Source organism: Ovis canadensis, chromosome 20, assembly GCF_042477335.2.
Source record: "Ovis canadensis isolate MfBH-ARS-UI-01 breed Bighorn chromosome 20, ARS-UI_OviCan_v2, whole genome shotgun sequence".
Lineage (NCBI taxonomy): Eukaryota > Metazoa > Chordata > Mammalia > Artiodactyla > Bovidae > Ovis > Ovis canadensis.
In genome coordinates, this window is record NC_091264.1 from 8755789 (window position 1) to 8774843 (window position 19055).

The following is a 19055-nucleotide window of genomic DNA, read 5'->3' on the forward strand; positions in this document are numbered from 1 at the left end:
GAGTTCCTCTCGCCTTTCCTGTGGAGAGCGCCTCCTCTTGAGATGCGACGGGAACGCCGGGAATTCTTTCCCAACGAAGCAGGGAAAGAATCCCTCATCTCGAGCTAGGAGGCGGAAACGGGGCTCCCCTGGATGTGTGCGGGACCCTCGTGCTTCCTCTCGAGTGGAGACGGGTATGTCGGGGAACTTCTTGAGTTGCAGCAAGGGTGTGAAGGACCCTTTGGAAGATCCAGTGGTTAGATGTGATTATCCTCGAGAAGCCTCAGCGGAAATGGGCCTCATCTCGCCTGGAGGGCAAAACCTCCTGGATTTTCTCGAGTTGCGGCAGGTGCTCTCGACTTACGACGGGGACCTCAGGGACCCGCTCTGGTGGCCTCAGGAAAGGCCAGTCCCCATGCGAGTTCCTCGGGGGGCTCTCGGGATTCCTCTCCCGGCGATGCTGGCCCTAAGACATTGTGTGGAGTCGGGGCCGGAACCTGAGGATTCCTCTCCAGTGCTGACATGGATTTTGGGCTACTTCTGGAGTCTCCCCAGGGGAGTCAGTCCTCGTCTCGAATGCGGGCATGGACTTGCGCTTTCCTCCAAGCGGTAGCAGCAGTGTCACGCAGTCCGCCGCGTGGATCAAAGGATCTATGGTTTTCCCTCGAGTCTTTCCCAAGAGGCTTTCCCACGAGGCTTTCCCACTGGGCTGTCCCACGTGCACACGTGGAAAGAGTCGATCCTCGGCTTGAACGTCAAGGCAGTGCAGGGAAAAAAGGTTCCTCTGGAATGGACTTACACATCTGGGGGACTCTTGGAATGGTGGCACGACCCTGGAGTTCCTCTCGCCTTTCCTGTGGAGAGCGCCTCCTCTTGACATGCGACGGGAACGCCGGGAATTCTTTCCCTACGAAACAGGGAAAGGATCCCTCATCTCGAGCTAGGAGGCGGAAACGGGGCTCCCCTGGATGTGTGCGGGACCCTCGTGCTTCCTCTCGAGTGGAGACGAGTATGTCGGGGAACTTCTTGAGTTGCAGCAAGGGTGTGAAGGACCCTTTGGAAGGTCCAGTGGTTAGATGTGATTGGCCTCGAGAAGCCTCAGCGGAAATGGGCCTCATCTCGCCTGGAGGGCAAAACCTCCTGGATTTTCTCGAGTTGCGGCAGGTGCTCTCGACTTACGACGGGGACCTCGGGGACCCGCTCTGGTGGCCTCAGGAAAGGCCAGTCCCCATGCGAGTTCCTCGGGGGCCGCTCGGGATTCCTCTCCCTTCGATGCCGGGGCCTAAGACCTTGTGTGGAGTCGGGGCCGGAACCTGAGGATTCCTCTCCAGTGCTGACATGGATCTTGGGGTACTTCTGGAGTTTCCCCAGGGGAGTCAGTCCTCGTCTCGAATGCGGGCATGTACTTGCGCTTTCCTCCAGAGCGGTAGCAGCAGAGTCACGCAGTCCGCCGCGTGGATCAAAGGATCTATGGTTTTCCCTCGAGTCTTTCCCACGAGGCTTTCCCACAGGGCTGTCCCACGTGCACACGTGGTGGGAGTCGATCCTTGGCTTGAACGTCAAGGCAGTGCAGGGAAAACAGGTTCCTCTGGAATGGACTGACACATCTGGGGGACTCTTGGAATGGTGTCACGACCCTGGAGTTCCTCTCGCCTTTCCTTTGGAGAGCGCCTCCTCTTGAGATGCGACGGGAACGCCGGGAATTCTTTCCCTACGAAACAGGGAAAGGATCCCTCATCTCGTGCTAGGAGGCGGAAACGGGCCTCCCCTGGATGTGTGCGGGACACCACGTGCTTCCTCTCGAGTGCAGACGGGTATGTCGGGGAACTTCTTGAGTTGCAGCAAGGGTGTGAAGGACCCTTTGGAAGGTCCAGTGGTTAGATGTGATTGGCCTCGAGAAGCCTCAGCGGAAATGGGCCTCATTTCGCCTGGAGGGCAAAACCTCCTGGATTTTCTCGAGTTGCGGCAGGTGCTCTCGACTTACGACGGGGACCTCAGGGACCCGCTCTGGTGGCCTCAGGAAAGGCCAGTCCCCATGCCAGTTCCTCGGGGGCCTCTCGGCATTCCTCTCCCGTCGATGCCGGGGCCTAAGACCTTGTGTGGAGTCGGGGCCGGAACCTGAGGATTCCTGTCCAGTGCTGACATGGATCTTGGGGTACTTCTGGAGTCTCCCCAGGGGAGTCAGTCCTCGTCTCGAATGCGGGCATGCACTTGCGCTTTCCTCCAGAGCGGTAGCAGCAGTGTCACGCAGTCCGCCGCGTGCATCAAAGGATCTAAGGTTTTCCCTCGAGTCTTTCCCACGAGGCTTTCCCACGAGGCTTTCCCACAGGGCTGTCCCACGTGCACACGTGGTGGGAGTCGATCCTCGGCTTGAACGTCAAGGCAGTGCAGGGAAAACAGGTTCCTCTGGAATGGACTGACACATCTGGGGGACTCTTGGAATGGTGGCACGACCCTGGAGTTCCTCTCGCCTTTCCTGTGGAGAGCGCCTCCTCTTGAGATGCGACGGGAACGCCGGGAATTCTTTCCCTTCGAAAAAGGGAAAGGATCCCTCGCCTCGAGCTAGGAGGCGGAAACGGGGCTCCCCTGGATGTGTGCGGGACCCTCGTTCTTCCTCTCGAGTGGAGTCGGGTATGTCGGGGAACTTCTTGAGTTGCAGCAAGGGTGTGAAGGACCCTTTGGAAGTTCCAGTGTTTAGATGTGATTAGCCTCGAGAAGCCTCAATGGAAATGGGCCTCATCTCGCCTGGAGGGCAAAACCTCCTGGATTTTCTCGAGTTGCGGCAGGTGCTCTCGACTTACGACGGGGACCTCCGGGACCCGCTCTGGTGGCCTCAGGAAAGGCCAGTCCCCATGCGAGTTCCTTGGGGGCCTCTCGGGTTTCCTCTCCCGTCGATGCCGGGGCCTAAGACCTTGTGTGGAGTCGCGGCCGGAACCTGAGGATTCCTCTCCAGTGCTGACATGGATCTTGGGGTACTTATGGAGTCTCCCCAGGGGAGTCAGTCCTCATCTCGAATGCAGACATGCACTTGCGCTTCCCTCCAAAGCGGTAGCAGCAGTGTCACGCATTCCGCCGCGTGCATCAAGGGATCTATGGCTTTCCCTCGAGGCTTTCCCAAGAGGCTTTCCCACAGGGCTGTCCCACGTGCACACGTGGTGGGAGTCGATCTTCGGCTTGAACGTCAAAGCAGTGCAGGGAAAACAGGTTCCTCTGGAATGGACTGACACATCTGGGGGACTCTTGGAATGGTGGCACGACCCTGGAGTTCCTCTCGCCTTTCCTGTGGAGAGCGCCTCCTCTTGAGATGCGACGGGAACGCCGGGAATTCTTTCCCAACGAAGCAGGGAAAGGATCCCTCATCTCGAGCTAGTAGGCGGAAACGTGGCTCCCCTTGATGTGTGCGGGACCCTCGTGCTTCTTCTCGAGTGGAGACGGGTATGTCGGGGAACTTCTTGAGTTGCAGCAAGGGTGTGAAGGACCCTTTGGAAGGTCCAGTGGTTAGATGTGATTAGCCTCGAGAAGCCTCAGCGGAAATGGGCCTCATCTCGCCTGGAGGGCAAAACCTCCTGGATTTTCTCGAGTTGCGGCAGGTGCTCTCGAGTTACGACGGGGACCTCAGGGACCCGCTCTGGTGGCCTCAGGAAAGGCAAGTCCCCATGCGAGTTCCTCGGGGGCCTCTCGGGATTACTCTGCCTTCGATGCCGGGGCCTAAGACCTTGTGTGGAGTCGGGGCCGGAACCTGAGGATTCCTCTCCAGTGCTGACATGGATCTTGGGGTACTTCTGGAGTCTCCGCAGGGGAGTCAGTCCTCGTCTCGAATGCGGGCATGCACTTGCGCTTTCCTCCAGAGCGGTAGCAGCAGTGTCACGCAGTCCGCCGCGTGGATCAAAGGATCTATGGTTTTCCCTCGAATCTTTCCCACGAGGCTTTCCCACGAGGCTTTCCCACAGGGCTGTCCCACGTACACACGTTGTGGGAGTCGATCCTCGGCTTGAACGTCGAGGCAGTGCAGGGAAAACAGGTTCCTCTGGAATGGACGGACACATCTGGGGGACTCTTGGAATGGTGGCACGACCCTGGAGTTCCTCTCGCCTTTCCTGTGGAGAGCGCCTCCTCTTGAGATGCGACGGGAACGCCGGGAATTCTTTCCCAACGAAGCAGGGAAAGAATCCCTCATCTCGAGCTAGGAGGCGGAAACGGGGCTCCCCTGGATGTGTGCGGGACCCTCGTGCTTCCTCTCGAGTGGAGACGGGTATGTCGGGGAACTTCTTGAGTTGCAGCAAGGGTGTGAAGGACCCTTTGGAAGATCCAGTGGTTAGATGTGATTATCCTCGAGAAGCCTCAGCGGAAATGGGCCTCATCTCGCCTGGAGGGCAAAACCTCCTGGATTTTCTCGAGTTGCGGCAGGTGCTCTCGACTTACGACGGGGACCTCAGGGACCCGCTCTGGTGGCCTCAGGAAAGGCCAGTCCCCATGCGAGTTCCTCGGGGGGCTCTCGGGATTCCTCTCCCGGCGATGCTGGCCCTAAGACATTGTGTGGAGTCGGGGCCGGAACCTGAGGATTCCTCTCCAGTGCTGACATGGATTTTGGGCTACTTCTGGAGTCTCCCCAGGGGAGTCAGTCCTCGTCTCGAATGCGGGCATGGACTTGCGCTTTCCTCCAAGCGGTAGCAGCAGTGTCACGCAGTCCGCCGCGTGGATCAAAGGATCTATGGTTTTCCCTCGAGTCTTTCCCAAGAGGCTTTCCCACGAGGCTTTCCCACTGGGCTGTCCCACGTGCACACGTGGAAAGAGTCGATCCTCGGCTTGAACGTCAAGGCAGTGCAGGGAAAAAAGGTTCCTCTGGAATGGACTTACACATCTGGGGGACTCTTGGAATGGTGGCACGACCCTGGAGTTCCTCTCGCCTTTCCTGTGGAGAGCGCCTCCTCTTGACATGCGACGGGAACGCCGGGAATTCTTTCCCTACGAAACAGGGAAAGGATCCCTCATCTCGAGCTAGGAGGCGGAAACGGGGCTCCCCTGGATGTGTGCGGGACCCTCGTGCTTCCTCTCGAGTGGAGACGAGTATGTCGGGGAACTTCTTGAGTTGCAGCAAGGGTGTGAAGGACCCTTTGGAAGGTCCAGTGGTTAGATGTGATTGGCCTCGAGAAGCCTCAGCGGAAATGGGCCTCATCTCGCCTGGAGGGCAAAACCTCCTGGATTTTCTCGAGTTGCGGCAGGTGCTCTCGACTTACGACGGGGACCTCGGGGACCCGCTCTGGTGGCCTCAGGAAAGGCCAGTCCCCATGCGAGTTCCTCGGGGGCCGCTCGGGATTCCTCTCCCTTCGATGCCGGGGCCTAAGACCTTGTGTGGAGTCGGGGCCGGAACCTGAGGATTCCTCTCCAGTGCTGACATGGATCTTGGGGTACTTCTGGAGTTTCCCCAGGGGAGTCAGTCCTCGTCTCGAATGCGGGCATGTACTTGCGCTTTCCTCCAGAGCGGTAGCAGCAGAGTCACGCAGTCCGCCGCGTGGATCAAAGGATCTATGGTTTTCCCTCGAGTCTTTCCCACGAGGCTTTCCCACAGGGCTGTCCCACGTGCACACGTGGTGGGAGTCGATCCTTGGCTTGAACGTCAAGGCAGTGCAGGGAAAACAGGTTCCTCTGGAATGGACTGACACATCTGGGGGACTCTTGGAATGGTGTCACGACCCTGGAGTTCCTCTCGCCTTTCCTTTGGAGAGCGCCTCCTCTTGAGATGCGACGGGAACGCCGGGAATTCTTTCCCTACGAAACAGGGAAAGGATCCCTCATCTCGTGCTAGGAGGCGGAAACGGGCCTCCCCTGGATGTGTGCGGGACACCACGTGCTTCCTCTCGAGTGCAGACGGGTATGTCGGGGAACTTCTTGAGTTGCAGCAAGGGTGTGAAGGACCCTTTGGAAGGTCCAGTGGTTAGATGTGATTGGCCTCGAGAAGCCTCAGCGGAAATGGGCCTCATTTCGCCTGGAGGGCAAAACCTCCTGGATTTTCTCGAGTTGCGGCAGGTGCTCTCGACTTACGACGGGGACCTCAGGGACCCGCTCTGGTGGCCTCAGGAAAGGCCAGTCCCCATGCCAGTTCCTCGGGGGCCTCTCGGCATTCCTCTCCCGTCGATGCCGGGGCCTAAGACCTTGTGTGGAGTCGGGGCCGGAACCTGAGGATTCCTGTCCAGTGCTGACATGGATCTTGGGGTACTTCTGGAGTCTCCCCAGGGGAGTCAGTCCTCGTCTCGAATGCGGGCATGCACTTGCGCTTTCCTCCAGAGCGGTAGCAGCAGTGTCACGCAGTCCGCCGCGTGCATCAAAGGATCTAAGGTTTTCCCTCGAGTCTTTCCCACGAGGCTTTCCCACGAGGCTTTCCCACAGGGCTGTCCCACGTGCACACGTGGTGGGAGTCGATCCTCGGCTTGAACGTCAAGGCAGTGCAGGGAAAACAGGTTCCTCTGGAATGGACTGACACATCTGGGGGACTCTTGGAATGGTGGCACGACCCTGGAGTTCCTCTCGCCTTTCCTGTGGAGAGCGCCTCCTCTTGAGATGCGACGGGAACGCCGGGAATTCTTTCCCTACGAAACAGGGAAAGGATCCCTCATCTCGAGCTAGGAGGCGGAAACGGGGCTCCCCTGGATGTTTGCGGGACACCACGTGCTTCCTCTCGAGTGGAGACGGGTATGTCGGGGAACTTCTTGAGTTGCAGCAATGGTGTGAAGACCCTTTGGAAGTTCCAGTGGTTAGATGTTGTTGCCCTCGAGAAGCCTCAGCGGAAATGGGCCTCCTCTCGCCTGGAGGGTAAAACCTCCTGGATTTTCTCGAGTTGCGGCAGGTGCTCTCGACTTACGACGGGGACCTCAGGGACCCGCTCTGGTGGCCTCAGGAAAGGCCAGTCCCCATGCCAGTTCCTCGGGGGCCTCTCGGGATTCCTCTCCCGTCGATGCCGGGGCCTAAGACCTTGTGTGGAGTCGGGGCCGGAACCTGAGGATTCCTCTCCAGTGCTGACATGGATCTTGGGGTACTTCTGGAGTCTCCCCCGGGGAGTCAGTCCTCGTCTCGAATGCGGGCATGCACTTGCGCTTTCCTCCAGAGCGGTAGCAGCAGTGTCACGCAGTCCGCCGCGTGGATCAAAGGATCTATGGTTTTCCCTCGAGTCTTTCCCACGAGGCTTTCCCACGAGGCTTTCCCACAGGGCTGTCCCACGTGCACACGTGGTGGGAGTCGATCCTCGGCTTGAACGTCAAGGCAGTGCAGGGAAAACAGGTTCGTCTGGAATGGACTGACACATCTGGGGGACTCTTGGAATGGTGGCATGACCCTGGAGTTCCTCTCGCCTTTCCTGTGGAGAGCGCCTCCTCTTGAGATGCGACGGGAACGCCGGGAATTCTTTCCCTTCGAAACAGGGAAAGGATCCCTCATCTCGAGCTAGGATGCGGAAACGGGGCTCCCCTGGATGTTTGCGGGACACCACGTGCTTCCTCTCGAGTGGAGACGGGTATGTCGGGGAACTTCTTGAGTTGCAGCAATGGTGTGAAGGTCCCTTTGGAAGTTCCAGTGGTTAGATGTGGTTGGCCTCGAGAAGCCTCAGCGGAAATGGGCCTCCTCTCGCCTGGAGGGCAAAACCTCCTGGATTTTCTCGAGTTGCGGCAGGTGCTCTCGACTTACGACGGGGACCTCAGGGACCCGCTCTTGTGGCCTCAGGAAAGGCCAGTCCCCATGCGAGTTCCTCGGGGGCCTCTCGGGATTCCTCTCCCTTCGATGCCGGGGCCTAAGACCTTGTGTGGAGTCGGGGCCGGAACCTGAGGATTCCTCTCCAGTGCTGACATGGATCTTGGGGTACTTCTGGAGTCTCCCCAGGGGAGTCAGTCCTCGTCTCGAATGCGGGCACGCACTTGCGCTTTCCTCCAGAGCGGTAGCAGCAGTGTCACGCAGTCCGCCGCGTGGATCAAAGGATCTATGGTTTTCCCTCGAGTCTTTCCCACGAGGCTTTCCCACGAGGCTTTCCCACAGGTCTGTCCCCCGTGCACACGTGGTGGGAGTCGATCCTCGGCTTGAACGTCAAGGCAGTGCAGGGAAAACAGGTTCCTCTGGAATGGATTGACACATCTGGGGGACTCTTGGAATGGTGTCACGACCCTGGAGTTCCTCTCGCCTTTCCTGTGGAGAGCGCCTCCTCTTGAGATGCGACGGGAACGCAGGGAATTCTTTCCCTACGAAACAGGGAAAGGATCCCTCATCTCGAGCTAGGAGGCGGAAACGGGGCTCCCCTGGATGTGTGCGGGACCCCACGTGCTTCCTCTCGAGTGGAGACGGGTATGTCGGGGAACTTCTTGAGTTGCAGCAATGGTGTGAAGGACCATTTGGAAGTTCCAGTGGTTAGATGTGGTTGGCCTCGAGAAGCCTCAGCGGAAATGGGCCTCCTCTTGCATGGAGGGCAAAACCTCCTGGATTTTCTCGAGTTGCGGCAGGTGCTCTCGACTTACGACGGGGACTTCAGGGACCCGCTCTGGTGGCCTCAGGAAAGGCCAGTCCCCATGCGAGTTCCTCGGGGGCCTCTCGGGATTCCTCTCCCGTCGATGCCGGGGCCTAAGACCTTGTGTGGAGTCGGGGCCGGAACCTGAGGATTCCTCTCCAGTGCTGACATGGATCTTGGGGTACTTCTGGAGTCTCCCCAGGGGAGTCAGTCCTCGTCTCGAATGCGGGCATGCACTTGCGCTTTCCTCCAGAGCGGTAGCAGCAGTGTCACGCAGTCCGCCGCGTGGATCAAAGGATCTATGGTTTTCCCTCGAGTCTTTCCCACGAGGCTTTCCCACGAGGCTTTCCCACAGGTCTGTCCCCCGTGCACACGTGGTGGGAGTCGATCCTCGGCTTGAACGTCAAGGCAGTGCAGGGAAAACAGGTTCCTCTGGAATGGACTGACACATCTGGGGGACTCTTGGAATGATGTCATGACCCTGGAGTTCCTCTCGCCTTTCCTGTGGAGAGCGCCTCCTCTTGAGATGCGACGGGAACGCCGGGAATTCTTTCCCTACGAAACAGGGAAAGGATCCCACATCTCGAGCTAGGAGGCGGAAACGGGGCTCCCCTGGATGTGTGCGGGACCCCACGTGCTTCCTCTCGAGTGGAGACGGGTATGTCGGGGAACTTCTTGAGTTGCAGCAATGGTGTGAAGGACCCTTTGGAAGTTCCAGTGGTTAGATGTGATTGGCCTCGAGAAGCCTCAGCGGAAATGGGCCTCATCTCGCCTGGAGGGCAAAACCTCCTGGATTTTCTCGAGTTGTGGCAGGTGCTCTCGATTTACGACGGGGACCTCAGGGACCCGCTCTGGTGGCCTCAGGAAAGGCCAGGCTCAATGCGAGTTCCTCGGGGGCCTCTCGGGATTCCTCTCCCTTCGATGCCGGGGCCTAAGATCTTGTGTGGAGTCGGGGCCGGAACCTGAGAATTCCTCTCCAGTGCTGACATGGATCTTGGGGTACTTCTGGAGTCTCCCCAGGGGAGTCAGTCCTCGTCTCGAAAGCGGGCATGCACTTGCGCTTTCCTCCAGAGCGGTAGCAGCAGTGTCACACAGTCCGCCGCGTGGGTCAAAGGATCTATGGTTTTCCCTCGAGTCTTTCCCACGAGGCTTTCCCACGAGGCTTTCCCACAGGGCTGTCCCACGTGCACACGTGGTGGGAGTCGATCCTCGGCTTGAACGTCAAGGCAGTGCAGGGAAACCGGTTCCTCTGGAATGGAGTGACACATCTGGGGGACTCTTGGAATGGTGTCACGACCCTGGAGTTCCTCTCGCCTTTCCTGTGAGAGCGCCTCCTCTTGAGATGCGATGGGAACGCCGGGAATTCTTTCCCTACGAAACAGGTAAAGGATCGCTCATCTCGAGCTAGGAGGCGGAAACGGGGCTCCCCTGGATGTGTGCGTGACCCACGTGCTTCCTCTCGAGTGGAGTCGGGTATGTCGGGGAACTTCTTGAGTTGCAGCAAGGGTGTGAAGGACCCTTTGGAAGTTCCAGTGGTTAGACGTGATTAGCCTCGAGAAGCCTCAGCGGAATTGGGCCTCATCTCGCCTGGAGGTGAAAACCTCCTGGATTTTCTTGAGTTGCGGCAGGTGCTCTCGACTTACGACGGGGACCTCAGGGACCCGCTCTGGTGGCCTCAGGAAAGGCCAGTCCCCATGCGAGTTCCTCGGGGGCCTCTCGGGATTCCTCTCCCGTCGATGCCGGGGCCTAAGACCTTGTGTGGAGTCGGGGCCGGAACCTGAGGATTCCTCTCCAGTGCTGACATGGATCTTGGGGTACTTCTGGAGTCTCCCCAGGGGAGTCAGTCCTCGTCTCGAATGCGGGCATGCACTTGCGCTTTCCTCCAGAGCGGTAGCAGCAGTGTCACGCAGTCCGCCGCGTGGATCAAAGGATCTATGGTTTTCCCTCGAGTCTTTCCCACGAGGCTTTCCCACGAGGCTTTCCCACAGGGCTGTCCCACGTGCACACGTGGTGGGAGTCGATCCTCGGCTTGAACGTCAAGGCAGTGCAGGGAAAACAGGTTCGTCTGGAATGGACTGACACATCTGGGGGACTCTTGGAATGGTGGCATGACCCTGGAGTTCCTCTCGCCTTTCCTGTGGAGAGCGCCTCCTCTTGAGATGCGACGGGAACGCCGGGAATTCTTTCCCTTCGAAACAGGGAAAGGATCCCTCATCTCGAGCTAGGAGGCGGAAACGGGGCTCCCCTGGATGTGAGCGGGACACCACGTGCTTCCTCTCGAGTGCAGACGGGTATGTCGGGGAACTTCTTGAGTTGCAGCAAGGGTGTGAAGGACCCTTTGGAAGTTCCAGTGGTTAGATGTGATTGGCCTCGAGAAGCCTCAGCGGAAATGGGCCTCATCTCGCCTGGAGGGCAAAACCTCCTGGATGTTCTCGAGTTGCGGCAGGTGCTCTCGACTTACGACGGGGACCTCAGGGACCCTCTCTGGTGGCCTCAGGAAAGGCCAGTCCCCGTGCTAGTTCCTAGGGGGCCTCTCGGGATTCCTCTCCCGTCGATGCCGGGGCCTAAGACCTTGTGTGGATTCGGGGCCAGAACCTGAGGTTTCCTCTCCAGTGCTGACATGGATCTTGGGGTACTTCCGGAGTCTCCCCAGGGGAGTCAGTCCTCGTCTCGAATGCGGGCATGCACTTGCGCTTTCCTCCAGAGCGGTAGCAGTAGTGTCATGCAGTCCGCCGCGTGGATCAAAGGATCTATGGTTTTCCCTCGAGTCTTTCCCACGAGGCTTTCCCACGAGGCTTTCCCACAGGGCTGTCCCACGTGCACACGTGGTGGGAGTCGATCCTCGGCTTGAACGTCAAGGCAGTGCAGGGAGAGCAGGTTCCTCTGGAATGGACTGACACATCTGGGGGACTCTTGGAATGGTGGCACGACCCTGGAGTTTCTCTCGCCTTTCCTGTGGAGAGCGCCTCCTCTTGAGATGCGACGGGAATGCCGGGAATTCTTTCCCTACGAAACAGGGAAAGGATCCCTCATCTCGAGCTAGGAGGCGGAAACGGGGCTCCCCTGGTTGTGTGCGGGACCCTCGTGCTTCCTCTCGAGTGGAGACGGGTATGTCGGGGAACTTCTTGACTTGCAGCAAGGGTGTGAAGGACCCTTTGGAAGTTCCAGTGGTTAGATGTGATTAGCCTTGAGAAGCCTCAGCGGAAATGGGCCTCATCTCGCCTGGAGGGCAAAACCTCCTGGATTTTCTCGAGTTGCGGCAGGTGCTCTCGACTTACGCCGGGGAAGTCAAGGACCCGCTCTGGTGGCTTCAGGAAAGGCCAGTCCCCATGCGAGTTCCTCGGGGGCCTCTCGGGATTCCTCTCCCGTCGATGCCGGATCCTAAGACCTTGTGTGGAGTCGGGGCCGGAACTTGAGGATTCCTCACCAGTGTTTACACGGATCTTGGGGTTTTTCTGGAGTCTCCCCAGGGGAGTCAGTCCTCGTCTCGAATGCGGGCATGCACTTGCGCTTTCCTCCAGAGCGGTAGCAGCAGTGTCACGCATTCCGCTGCGTGGATCAAAGGATCTAAGTTTTTCCCTCGAGTCTTTCCCACGAGGCTTTCCCACGAGGCTTTCCCACAGGGCTGTCCCACGTGCACACGTGGAGAGAGTCCATCCTCAGCTTGAACGTCAAGGCAGTGCAGGGAAAACAGGTTCCTCTGGAATGGACTGACACCTCTGGGGGACTCTTGGAATGGTGGCACGACCCTGGAGTTCCTCTCGCCTTTCCTGTGGAGAGCGCCTCCTCTTGAGATGGGACGGGAACGCCGGGAATTCTTTCCCTACGAAACAGGGAAAGGATCCCTCATTTCAGGCTACGAGGCGGAAACGGGGCTCCCCTGGATGTGTGCGGGACCCTCGTTCTTCCTCTCGAGTGGAGACGGGTATGTCCGGAAACTTCTTGAGTTGCAGCAAGGGTGTGAAGGACCCTTTGGAAGTTCCAGTGGTTAGATGTGATTAGCCTCGAGAAGCCTCAGCGGAAATGGGCCTCATCTCGCCTGGAGGGCAAAACCTCCTGGATTTTCTCGAGTTGCGGCAGGTGCTCTCGACTTACGACTGGGACCTCAGGGACCCGCTCTGGTGGCCTCAGGAAAGGCAGGTCCCCATGCGAGTTCCTCGGGGGCCTCTCGGGATTCCTCTCCCGTCGATGCCGGGCCTAGGAACTTGTGTGGATTCGGGGCCGGAACCTGAGGTTTCCTCTCCAGTGCTGACATCGATCTTGGGGTACTTCTGAGTCTCCCCAGGGGGTCAGTCCTCGTCTCCAATGCAGGCATGCACTTGCGCTTTCCTCCAGAGCGGTAGCAGCAGTGTCACGCAGTCCGCCGCGTGGATCAAAGGATCTATGGTTTTCCCTCGAGCCTTTCCCACGAGGCTTTCCCACGAGGCTTTCCCACAGGGCTGTACCACGTGCACACGTGGTGGGAGTCGATCCTCGGCTTGAACGTCGAGGCAGTGCAGGGAAAACAGGTTCCTCTGGAATGGACTGAAACATCTGGGGGACTCTTGGAATGGTGGCACGACCCTGGAGTTCCTCTCGCCTTTCGTGTGGAGAGCGCCTCCTCTTGAGATGCGACGGGAACGCGGGAAATTCTTTCCCTTCGAAACAGAGAAAGTATCCCTCATCTCGAGCTAGGAGGCGGAAACGGGGCTCCCCTGGATGTGTGCGGGACCCTCGTGCTTCCTGTCGAGTGGAGACGGGTATGTCGGGGAACTTCTTGAGTTGCAGCAAGGGTGTGAAGGACCCTTTGGAAGTTCCAGCGGTTAGATGTGATTAGCCTGGAGAAGCCTCAGCGGAAATGGGTCTCATCTCGCCTGGAGGGCAAAACCTCCTGGATTTTCTCGAGTTGCGGCAGGTGCTCTCGACTTACGACGGGGACCTCAGGGACCCGCTCTGGTGGCCTCAGGAAAGGCCAGTCCCCATGCGAGATCCTCGGGGGCCTCTCGGGATTCCTCTCCCGTCGATGCTGGGGCCTAAGACCTTGTGTGGAGTCGGGGCCGGAACCTGAGGATTCCTCTCCAGTGCTGACATGGATCTTGGGGTACTTCTGGAGTCTCCCATGGGGAGTCAGTCCTCGTCTCGAATGCAGACATGCACTTGCGCTTCCCTCCAGAGCGGTAGCAGCAGTGTCACACATTCCGCCGCGTGCATCAAGGGATCTATGTCTTTCCCTCGTGGCTTTCCCAAGAGGCTTTCCCACAGGGCTGTCCCACGTGCACACGTGGTGGGAGTCGATCCTCGGCTTGAACGTCAAGGCAGTGCAGGGAAAACAGGTTCCTCTGGAATGGACTGACCCATCTGGGGAACTCTTGGAATGGTGTCACGACCCTGGAGTTCCTCTCGCCTTTCCTGTGGAGAGCGCCTCCTCTTGAGATGCGACGGGAACGCCAGGAATTCTTTCCCTTTGAAACAGGGAAAGGATCCCTCATCTCGAGCTAGGAGGCGGAAACGGGGCTCCCCTGGATGTGTGCGGGACCCTCGTGCTTCCTCTCGAGTGGAGACGGGTATGTCGGGGAACTTCTTGAGATGCAGCAAGGGTGTGAAGGACCCTTTGGAAGTTCCAGCGGTTAGATGTGATTAGCCTCGAGAATCCTCAGCGGAAATGGGCCTCATCTCGCCTGGAGGGCAAAACTTCCTGGATTTTCTCGAGTTGCGGCAGGTGCTCTCGACTTACAACGGGGACCTCAGGGACCCGTTTTGGTGGCCTCAGGAAAGGCCAGTCCCCATGCGAGTTCCTCGGGGGCCTCTCGGGATTCCTCTCCCGTCGATGCCGGGGCCTAAGACCTTATGTGGAGTCGGGGCCGGAACCTGAGGATTCCTCTCCAGTGCTGACATGGATCTTGGGGTACTTCTGGAGTCTCCCCAGGGGAGTCAGTCCTCATCTCGAATGCGGGCATGCACTTGCGCTTTCCTCCAGAGCGGTAGCAGCAGTGTCACGCAGTCCGCCGCGTGGATCAAAGGATCTATGGTTTTCCCTCGAGTGTTTCTCACGAGGCTTTCCCACGAGGTTTTCCCACTGGGCTGTGCCACGTGCACACGTTGTGGGAGTCGATCCTTGGCTTGAACGTCAAGGCAGTGCAGGGATAACAGGTTCCTCTGGAATGGACTGACACATCTGGGGGACTCTTGGAATGGTGGCACGACCCTGGAGTTCCTCTCGCCTTTCCTGTGGAGAGCGCCTCCTCTTGAGATGCGACGGGAACGCCGGGAATTCCTTCCCTACGAAACAGGGAAAGGATCCCTCATCTCGAGCTACGAGGCGAAAACGGGGCTCGCCTGGATGTGTGCGGGACCCTCGTGCTTCCTCTCGAGTGGAGACGAGTATGTCGGGGAACTTCTTGAGTTGCAGCAAGGGTGTGAAGGACCCTTTGGAAGTTCCAGCGGTTAGACGTGATTAGCCTCGAGAAGCCTCAGCGGAAATGGGCCTCATCTCTCCTGGAGGGCAAAACCTCCTGGATTTTCTCGAGTTGCGGCAGGTGCTCTCGACTTACGACGGGGACCTCAGGGACCCGCTCTGGTGGCCTCAGGAAAGGCCAGTCCCCATGCGAGTTCCTCGGGGGCCTCTCGGGATTCCTCTCCCGTCGATGCCGGGGCCTAAGACCTTGTGTGGAGTCGGGGCCGGAACCTGAGGATTCCTCTCCAGTGCTGACATGGATCTTGGGGTACTTCTGGAGTCTCCCCAGGGGAGTCAGTCCTCGTCTCGAATGCGGGCATGCACTTGCGCTTTCCTCCAGAGCGGTAGCAGCAGTGTCACGCAGTCCGCCGCGTGGATCAAAGGATCTATGGTTTTCCCTCGAGTCTTTTCCACGAGGCTTTCCCACGAGGCTTTCCCACAGGGCTGTCCCACGTGCACACGTGGTGGGAGTCGATCCTCGGCTTGAACGTTGAGGCAGTGCAGGGAAAACAGGTTCCTCTGGAATGTACTGACACATCTGGGGGACTCTTGGAATGGTGGCACGACCCTGGAGTTCCTCTCGCCTTTCGTGTGGAGAGGGCCTCCTCTTGAGATGCGACGGGAACGCCGGGAATTCTTTCCCTTCGAAACAGGGAAAGGATCCCTCATCTCGAGCTAGGAGGCGGAAACGGGGCTCCCCTGGATGTGTGCGGGACCCTCGTGCTTCCTGTCGAGTGGAGACGGGTATGTCGGGGAACTTCTTGAGTTGCAGCAAGGGTGTGAAGGACCCTTTTGAAGTTCCAGTGGTTAGATGTGATTAGCCTCGAGAAGCCTCAGCGGAAATGGGCCTCATCTCGCCTGGAGGGCAAAACCTCCTGGATTTTCTCGAGTTGCGGCAGGTGCTCTCGACTTACAACGGGGACCTCAGGGACCCGTTCTGGTGGCCTCAGGAAAGGCCAGTCCCCATGCGAGTTCCTCGGGGGCCTCTCGGGATTACTCTCCCGTCGATGCCGGGGCCTAAGACCTTGTGTGCAGTCGGGGCCGGAACCTGAGGATTCCTCTCCAGTGCTGACATGGATCTTGGGGTACTTCTGGAGTCTCCCCAGGGGAGTCAGTCCTCGTCTCGAATGCGGGCATGCACTTGCGCTTTCCTCCAGAGCGGTAGCAGCAGTGTCACGCAGTTCGCCGCGTGGATCAAAGGATCTATGGTTTTCCCTCGAGTGTTTCTCACGAGGCTTTCCCACGAGGCTTTCCCACAGGGCTGTCCCACGTGCACACGTTGTGGGAGTCGATCCTCGGCTTGAACGATAAGGCAGTGCAGGGAAAACAGGTTCCTCTGGAATGGACTGACACATCTGGGGGACTCTTGGAATGGTGGCACGACCCTGGAGTTCCTCTCGCCTTTCCTGTGGAGAGCGCCTCCTCTTGAGATGCGACGGGAACGCCGGGAATTCCTTCCCTACGAAACAGGGAAAGGATCCCTCATCTCGAGCTAGGAGGCGAAAACGGGGCTCCCCTGGATGTGTGCGGGACCCTCGTGCTTCCTCTCGAGTGGAGACGGGTATGTCGGGGAACTTCTTGAGTTGCAGCAAGGGTGTGAAGGACCCTTTGGAAGTTCCAGCGGTTAGATGTGATTAGCCTGGAGAAGCCTCAGCGGAAATGGGCCTCATCTCGCCTGGAGGGCAAAACCTCCTGGATTTTCTCGAGTTGCGGCATGTGCTCTCGACTTACGACGGGGACCTCAGGGACCCGCTCTGGTGGCCTCAGGAAAGGCCAGTCCCCATGCGAGTTCCTCGGGGGCCTCTCGGGATTCCTCTCCCGTCGATGCCGGGGCCTAAGACCTTGTGTGGAGTCGGGGCCGGAACCTGAGGATTCCTCTCCAGTGCTGACATGGATCTTGGGGTTCTTCTGGAGTCTCCGCAGGGGAGTCAGTCCTCGTCTCGAATGCGGGCATGCACTTGCGCTTTCCTCCAGAGCGGTAGCAGCAGTGTCACGCAGTCCGCCGCGTGGATCAAAGGATCTATGGTTTTCCCTCGAGTCTTTCCCACGAGGCTTTCCCACGAGGCTTTCCCACAGGGCTGTCCCACGTACACACGTGGTGGGAGTCGATCCTCGGCTTGAACGTCGAGGCAGTGCAGGGAAAACAGGTTCCTCTGGAATGGACTGACACATCTGGGGGACTCTTGGAATGGTGGCACGACCCTGGAGTTCCTCTCGCCTTTCCTGTGGAGAGCGCCTCCTCTTGTGATGCGACGGGAACGCCGGGAATTCTTTCCCAACGAAGCAGGGAAAGGATCCCTCATCTCGAGCTAGTAGGCGGAAACGGGGCTCCCCTGGATGTGTGCGGGACCCTCGTGCTTCCTCTCGAGTGGAGACGGGTATGTCGGGGAACTTCTTGAGTTGCAGCAAGGGTGTGAAGGACCCTTTGGAAGTTCCAGTGGTTAGATGTGATTAGCCTCGAGAAGCCTCAGCGGAAATGGGCCTCATCTCGCCTGGAGGGCAAAACATCCTGGATTTTCTCGAGTTGCGGCAGGTGCTCTCGACTTACGACGGGGACCTCAGGGACCCGCTGTGGTAGCCTCAGGAAAGCCCAGTCCCCATGCGAGTTCCTCAGGGGCCTCTCGGGATTCCTCTCACGTCGATGCCGGGGCCTAAGACCTTGTGTGGAGTCGCGGCCGGAACCTGAGGATTCCTCTCCAGTGCTGACATGGATCTTGGGGTACTTCTGGAGTCTCCCCAGGGGAGTCAGTCCTCGTCTCGAATGCAGACATGCACTTGCGCTTCCCTCCAGAGCGGTAGCAGCAGTGTCACGCAGTCCGCCGCGTGCATCAAGGGATCTATGGCTTTCCCTCGAGGCTTTCCCACGAGGCTTTCCCACAGGGCTGTCCCACGTGCACACGTGGTGGGAGTCGATCCTCGGCTTGAACGTCAAGGCAGTGCAGGGAAAACAGGTTCCTCTGGAATGGACTGACACATCTGGGGGACTCTTGGAATGGTGGAACGACCCTGGAGTTCCTCTCGCATTTCCTGTGGAGAGCGCCTCCTCTTGAGATGCGACGGGAACGCCGGGAATTCTTTCCCTACGAAACAGGGAAAGGATCCCTCATCTCGAGCTAGGAGGCGGAAACGGGGCTCCCCTGGATGTGTGCGGGACACCACGTGCTTCCTCTCGAATGCAGATGGGTATGTCGGGGAACTTCTTGAGTTGCAGCAAGGGTGTGAAGGACCCTTTGGAAGTTCCAGTGGTTAGATGTGATTGGCCTCGAGAAGCCTCAGCGGAAATGGGCCTCATCTCGCCTGGAGGGCAAAACCTCCTGGATTTTCTCGAGTTGTGGCAGGTGCTCTCGACTTACGACGGGGACCTCAGGGACCCGCTCTGGTGGCCTCAGGAAATGCCAGTCCCCATGCGAGTTCCTCGGGGGCGTCTCGGGATTCCTCTCCCGTCGATGCCGGGGCCTAAGACCTTGTGTGGAGTCGGGGCCGGAACCTGAGGATTCCTCTCCAGTGCTGACATGGATCTTGGGGTACTTCTGGAGTCTCCCCAGGGGAGTCAGTCCTCGTCTCGAATGCGGGCATGCATTGCGCTTTCCTCCAGAGCGGTAGCAGCAGTGTCACGCCGTCCGCCGCGTGGATCAAAGGATCTATGGTATTCCCTCGAGTCTTTCCCACGAGGCTTTCCCACGAGGCTTTCCCACAGGGCTCTCCCACGTGCACACGTGGTGGGAGTCGATCCTCGGCTTGAACGTCAAGGCAGTGCAGGGAAAACAGGTTCCTCTGGAATGGACTGACACATCTGGGGGACTCTTGGAATGGTGTCACGACCCTGGAGTTCCTCTCGCCTTTCCTTTGGAGAGCGCCTCCTCGTGAGATGCGACGGGAACGCCGGGAATTCTTTCCCTACGAAACAGGGAAAGGATCCCTCATCTCGAGCTAGGAGGCGGAAACGGGGCTCCCCTGGATGTGTACGGGAACCCACGTGCTTCCTCTCGAGTGGAGACGGGTATGTCGGGGAACTTCTTGAGTTGCAGCAATGGTGTGAAGGACCCTTTGGAAGTTCCAGTGGTTTGATGTGATTGGCCTCGAGAAGCCTCAGCGGAAATGGGCCTCATCTCGCCTGGAGGGCAAAACCTCCTGGATTTTCTCGAGTTGCGGCAGGTG